Source organism: Schistocerca gregaria, chromosome 10, assembly GCF_023897955.1.
Source record: "Schistocerca gregaria isolate iqSchGreg1 chromosome 10, iqSchGreg1.2, whole genome shotgun sequence".
Lineage (NCBI taxonomy): Eukaryota > Metazoa > Arthropoda > Insecta > Orthoptera > Acrididae > Schistocerca > Schistocerca gregaria.
In genome coordinates this window covers 137,121,839-137,129,285 of record NC_064929.1, presented here as the reverse complement: position 1 = coordinate 137,129,285, position 7,447 = coordinate 137,121,839, and the positions used below count along the sequence as shown (strand labels likewise).

At 45.5% G+C, this 7,447-nt stretch overlaps 1 pseudogene; it reads left to right on the top strand.

Moving 5' to 3' along the window:
* The first annotated feature begins 1,354 nt into the window (after positions 1-1,354).
* Positions 1,355-1,472, top strand: LOC126293826 (5S ribosomal RNA; annotated as a pseudogene).
* The last annotated feature ends 5,975 nt before the right edge of the window (positions 1,473-7,447 follow it).

Below are 7,447 nucleotides of genomic sequence, written 5' to 3'. Positions count from 1 at the left end.
TGGTGGGGGGGGGGGGGGGGGAGGAGTCTGGAAGACGGTGCAGGGCCGCTCTCCACCAATCAGCGCTCTTGTCACGCGGCCAAACAGCCCCTCGCCGCCCGCACCTTGCTGCGGAAGGCGTTTCCCTGCCAACCGCCCCCGCTGCCAAGACGCTTTGGCTCCCAGGGGGCGGCAGCCTCTATCATTGCCACCCCCGGGCCGCAGCGTGCCAAAACTGCTTTAACATAAATACTTCCGCCGGATTTGCCACCAACTACGCCCCCCCCCCCCCCCGCCTCCCTCATCACTCCGCGCAGAATCTCCTTTCCCTGTGGACGGACGGTTGGACGGAGTCGTCGTAAGCATTTTATCGCCACACAAATGGAGAAGTGTTGCTTTCTCTTTTAAGGGGGGGTAGGACGTCAAACGGACCGACTTGGAGCAGGTGAGACACCACTCAACATTTTAATTTCCACTGACTATACTTTTACAAATAAATTCATAAAACTCTGTTAGCGTGACCAGGAATGATTCAGAATTCACACTCTTAGCAATGGAAGTTCGAAAACATTCGAAATAGTTTTTCTTTTTACATGTGAAATTTCTACATATTTTTCCGTTACTAATGACAGCATTTGTTGTTGTAGGTACTTTTTTCTTCGTTACTAAGAGAGATTCTTCGATGAATATTGCACAGCATACAAACCATACTTAAAGGTGTATGAAACCCTCGAATTTTTCAAATGTATTAAAAACTGTAGTAAAAATTGACGGAATTAAATATAAAATTTGTGAATTATTCTAAACATGAAGTCTAAAATATAACAGTTCATTCGTTTTTACATAAATTAAATAAATTCTAGAGTTTCATAGACCTGTGAGTATGGAATGTATGCTGTCCAAAATTCATCGAAGAATCTCTACAATTTATGAAGAAAAGTGTACCTATAGCAACAAATGCACCCATTAGTAAGTGAAAAAATGATGAAATTTCGCACGTAAAAAATTTATTTTGTTATGTTTTCGAACTTCCACTGCAATGGCTGTGAATCCTGAATCCTTCTTGGTGATGCTGACAAAGACGGATGAATTTATTTTTAAAAGTATAGACAGTGAAAATTAAAATGTCCTGCGGTGCCTCTCCTGCTCCAGGTCGGCCCATCTGACGTCCTACCCCCCGTTAATAGGAGACTCCGAAAATTGTGTGTTATTTCTGAGTTGCTCATCGCCCTTTATGCACGTATCCACCTCCAGGATGAAAGTTGTAAAATACACTACATCAGAACTGAGAAGAATATCAATTGGGCTGCCGTTAACCTCCTTTAGTTTTTCAATAAAATGCACAGAGCATTTAATGTAAATGTTATTTCTACCGGGCAACGGCCTTGCCGCAGTGGATATACCGGTTCCCGTGAGATCACCAACATTAAGCGCTGTCGGGCGTGGCCGGCACTTGGATGGGTGACCATCCAGATCGCCACGCGCTGTTGCCATATTTCTGGGTGCACTCAGGCTCGTGATACCAATTGAGGAGCTATTCGACCGAATAATAGCGGCTCCGGACACAGGAAACCATCTTAACGACCGGGAGAGCTGTGTGCTGACCACACGAAACTACCATCCGCATTCTCAACTGAGGATGACACGATGGTCGGATGGTCCTGAAGACGGAGTGCTTGATATTTCCACCAATATACGGGTGCAGGCGATGCTAAGGGAATTAGTGGGTGACTGTGTATAGAACTATGTTCAAAAGATGTAAATTAGTTACAAACTACGCGTGCACGCGCTTTATCCAAAATGTAAGAATCACTACCGATATTCGGATTTAGCTTATGACACGTTCGATACGCCTGCCATCGTTGGCGATGATGTGACGCAGACTAATAGCGAGATTCTAGGCGACCGCTGAAGTGTCGGAACATCGATGCTGTCGATGGCCTTTTGAATCTCTGTTTTCGGATCAGTAATGGTTTCACGGTTATTGCTGTCACCTTGTCTTTAATGTAGCCCCACAAAAATGAGTCGCATCTGTTCAGATCCAGAGGATCTGGCAGCCAATTGAGGCCCACGCGTGTGGCCTCTGAGTACCCCAGAGCCAGAATGCTGTCCCCAGACTGCTCCACTAGGTTTTCAAGCATTCTCCTGCTTCAAATGGGCCTAGCTCCGTCTTGCATGAACATCGAAATCAGTTTCACTTAGGATAATGGGATGAAATTATCTCCCAAAACCATCACGTACCGTTCGGTAGTCACCGTGCCATCAAGGAATATCACACCGATTATTCCGTGACTGGAGTTCGCACACCACACAGTCATCCGTTGAGGGCGAAGAGACTTGTCGATCGCAAATTGTGGATTCTCAGTTACTCTAATGCACCTATTTTGCCTATCGACGAACCCATCCAAGTGAAAGTGGGCTTCGTCGCTAGAACAAACCACACTAATTCTCACCATGCCGCGAGGCCAACTTTGCAGTTTCAACGTCCGAATGCAAACCGTTCAGAAATTATGATGATTTTACTTCATATAGATCACTAATTATCACCGTGTAGATTATGAAACGAAACACTAAAAGTAGTGGATGAGTTTTGCTATTTGGGCAGCAAAATAACTGAGGAGGGCGGAAGTAGAGAGCAGGTGAAATGTAGACTGGAATTCGAAAGAAATGGATTTCTAAAGGAGAGAAATTCAATAACATCGAATATTCCAGTGTTAGGCAGTCTTTTCTGGAAGTATTTGCCTAGAGTTTAGCCATGTGTGGAAGTGAAACATGGACGATTAACAGTTAAGACAAAAAAAGAATAGAAGCTTTCGAAACGTGGCGCTACAGCAGACTGTTGAATATTAGATGGTTAGATCACGTAACTAATGTGAGAGGAGGGGGCGGTACTGAATGAAACTGGGAAGGCAAGAAATATGTGGTCCAACTTGTCCAAGAGAAGGTATCACTTGATATGACACATTCCGAGACATCAAGGGCTCCAGACACTGGACAGTTGGAGGGGAGGGGGGGGGGGGGGGTACGGGGAAAAATCGTAGAAGGAGAAAATTGGAAATTTGTGGTAAGGTCTTGTGGGACCAAACTGCTAAGGTAATCAGTCCCTAAACTTACACACTACTTAATCTAACTTATTCTAACTTACGATGAGGACAACACAACCGCCCATGCCCGAGGGAGGACGAACCTCCGACAGGGGAGCCGTATGGACCGTGACAAGGCGCCTCAGACCGAATGGCTACTCCGCGCGGCGTGGAGGGTGACCGAGAGATGACTACAATAAGAAGGCTGTAGGTTGCAGTAGTTATTTGGAGATGAAGAGGATCGTACAGCACAGAGTAGCATGGAGAGTTGCATCAAAGATCAAAGGAACATTTGACTGATGCACCTTTGGTACTGTATATCGTCCGGTAGTTTAAGTTTATCTTCTGTTCTTTTGTTTTTTATAGTCAAAAGACAAATAAGACTGTTTTACCAGTTAACCGATGATTCTCAAAACATTCATTGTAGGGTTATTCTGAAGGTTTTCGTAAATACTGGAATCCAAAAGGCTACTAATCTTCGCTCTGCACCGAAATTGTGGCATTATCTTTGTCACCTGTAAGAACAGTGACGCTTTTATTCGCATTGATCTCCCTGAGCGCCTTCCTTTCCCCTTGAGACAAATTACTGTTAGGCGGCTTCGCTTTGCTGAATATTCTGACCGTTTCTCTCATAACCTCATCAGAGGCTTGGGATGATATCGGACGGTTTCCTGCCTCTACAAATTATGCTATAATGCCCTCCGTGGGAATCTTTATTGTCGTCACTGCAAATTTATATGCTTTTGCCAGAACTGAACTTTCTCCTTCGGTCAGTTCCCTCCCACACAAGTTAATAACCTTTCGAGATGGAATCACGAAATAAAATTTCTTGAGACGAGCGTTTTAGCAAGGTAAACGTAATATCACGTACACATGGGTAAAGAAGCATCAGAGATTCACAACCGCTAAAGTAATTTTAATAGAAAGGAGAAGGCCTAAAGTTCGATAAAATATGGATGTCGGCTTCCCGCGATCAGTTTCAATGGAAAATGGTGATTGCATCCAGCGATAGTCATACAGTGGGCATCAGCTGACGTATAGTGGTGCCATCTGTTCGTTCTCTAAATGCGGGATCTAGTCAAGTCTTTGTGGCAGTAGCGGTTTTACTTCTGAAGATGTCTCCCGCAGCTGGAGACGAAACATTAGGAAGCAATTTTATGCGTCAACCACGCCTTTGAGCCAGGAAGTTTTAAACGAAAAAGATGCCGTCTGTGAAGTACTACCTTGAATAATATTCTTAATTTGTTTATTGCCCTTTATGTACTTACTAACATTCAAGATGGAGCTTGGCAAAGGATTCCAGCTGAATTTCTTCAGCGTTTTATTTAAAAGAACACCGGTCAGATCCGTCGATCACAGTGTATACAGGTTGTCCCAGAAGTAATGCTCAATATTCAGGGATATGCAAGGTACGAACATTCGCGTGAAGGAAAAAAAATTTCACACCGACGTATGCGCTATTCCTAACGGTTTTAGAGATAGAACACAGTTGACGTAGATTGACTATGGAGTGAGTAGCGCGCTAGTATGTGTCCTACCCATTGAGTCTCTTTGACGTTTTCTTCTAACCCCATCCGCCTCTATGCTTTCAACCTCTTTCTGAGAATGTATTTTTGCCACTAAAATAGCTAGTTGAACGCGCAATTGTCCAAGGTGTAGTAGAGCGAAGTAGAGCGAGGGATTGAGAGTGCATCAGGTGAAGCATCGGTTAATGTCGCTAACATGACTTACAACTAATGCACACGTGGTTATGTTTACGGCTTCTGGCAGTGGTCCAACTGCTGACGCAGAATACCGTAGGGGCTTTCTGGTACGTACAATTCCTGGAGTGGTCACCGGAGTTTACAGCACATTCGGTGAAATAATCGCTGGATTAGTCGTGGCAGTAGAATTAATTGGCCACGGAGATCACCAGGCCTTACGCCATTAGATATTTTTATAGCATTGGATGAGGTCTGATTTGTACAGACGAAAGGGGAAACCGCGATATGAATTGTTTGGTCGCATCGTGGTTACTGATGCTCTCATTAGGCAAGGTGCTACGTTCTCCAAAAAGAGAACAAGTGCACTGAAGTTCACGGTGGGATATTCAAACATCTACCATGAACTGTGCAACAGCTACACTCACGCTCATAAATGAAGGATAGTTGCAAAATGTGCTGCCACACAACGTGGCACTACACAAGACTGGCGCTAATAGCATATGCACATAGGGAACACACATGACACAGATCTGTAAGTCCACGATATTTGTGATAAGTTGAGAAAATCGTCCCGAAACACATGTGCTACAAAACTCCAGTGTTTCTTCTACATGTACCCCGACAAAAATATGGGATGTGACCACCATGCACATGTACAAAGGCGCACAACTGGTTGGCATACTCTGGATCCAGTGGTCGAGCAGTTGCTGGGGTATAGCCTCCCATTCTTGCACCAGTACTTGTCGGAGTCCCTGAAGTTTCCTTGGGGTTTGTAGTGATACGTCGACCGAGAGCATCCAAGACGTGTTCGATGAGGTTTGGATCTGGAGAACACGCAAGCCACACAATTCGCGTGATATCTTCTCTTTCAAGGTACTCCTCCACAATGGCAGCTCGGTGGAGCCGTGCGTTATCATCCATCAAGAGGAAGGTGGGACTCACTGCACCCCTGAAAAGGCGAACATACTGGTGCAAAATGATGTCCCGATACACCTGACGTGTCGCAGTTCCTCTGTCAAAGGTCCCTTTCAAGGACATTAAGGGGTAAGGGGTTTGTATCTGGTTCCGGGTTCACGTTAGATGAAAACCCGGTGATAATCACTGTTCAGACGATACCTCGACTCGTCAGTGAACATAACCTGGGACCAATGTTCCAATGACCACCTACTGTGTTCTTGACACCAGGCTTTACGGGCTCTCCTGTGACCAAGGGTCAGTAGAATGCACCTTGCAGGCGTCTGGGTGAATACCCCGTGTCTGTTCAGTCGTCTGTAGATTGTGTGTCTGGAGACATGTGTTCCAGTGGCTGCGGTAACGTCCCGAGCAAGGCTACCTGCAGTACTCCGTGGCCGTCTGCGGGCACTGATGGTGAGATATCGGTCTTCTTCTGGTGTTGTACGCTGTGGACTTCCCGTACTGTTGCTCCTGGACACGTTTCCTGTCTGATGGAATCGTTGGCGTAGTCTTGAGATCAGAATTTGTGTCACACAGAGGGCCCGTGCTACGACCTGCTGTGTTTGACCAGCCTCCAGTCACCCTAGTATTCCACCCCTCATATCGTCATCAATATGTGTTCTTTGAGCCATTTTCAACACACAGTCACCATTAGCACGTCTGAAAACGTCTGCACACTTACTCGTTGCACCGTACTCCGACATGCACCAACACACCTCTGTGTGTGTGGACTGCTGCCAGCGCCACTGTGCGACGACCGCAGGTCAAATGCACCGCATGGTCATACCCCCAGGTAGTTTAAACCCGCAAACCGCCAACCACAGCGTTGTTTCACCATGTATCAGCATTATCCTTAATTTATAAGCATCAGTGTATTGTGTGACGCCTATGATAGCACTTACAGGTAAAATGTTAAAAATATGTATTTTTCTATTGAACTTTCATAAAATGCATATGTTTACGAGAGATATTTGGAATGTAAGGTCCGATCGGTAAGGTACGATCGGTCGCGAAACGGAAACCACAGCGAAAATCAAAGATATTAATTTTCAACAGTTTGCTTCACCTTCCAGCTGCTTCTGTACAGACTCTCCGCTCCCACTGAGGCATCTGTCGCAGCGTTTTACCAGCTTTCCAATACTCTCGTCACAGGAGGCAGCCGCCTGTACCTTCCGCCACATCTGTACGCTGGTCTACACAGCCAGTCATTTTTGTGAGCAGATTTGAAACTCAGGGACAGCCAGGTACGAGGTGTATGGCGGGTGATCAAACATAACCCATCTAAAAAGCTGCAGGAGCGTCCTCGTTGCCCTGCAGACTGCGGCGGGCAATTGTCAAGAAGGAAACGCATGACAAGTACGTTGTGCGGGATGCATAAAATCAGGCAAAATCTCTCACAGGCCACAGGCAATCACACGTGGCGGGACACACTGTATTCTAGCCATATTTACCTGCGACGTGACCTGATCCACTGGCATGCTACAGATACTGTCCAACACATATCCGCAAAGCTTCATCGGATTTTCACTGTGGTTCCCATTTCGCGATCGATCGGACATTACTTTATGGGTAGCCCTCCTACATGTGTAAACACGATCTGATATTGAATAATACTGAAAATAAATAGCAATGTACAACAAATGCATTCCAGCTAGGAAACCATTCCTAATCATTTGTTTCAAATTATCATTCCTGCCAATATTGCCTATTCCTTCTCGAACACACACA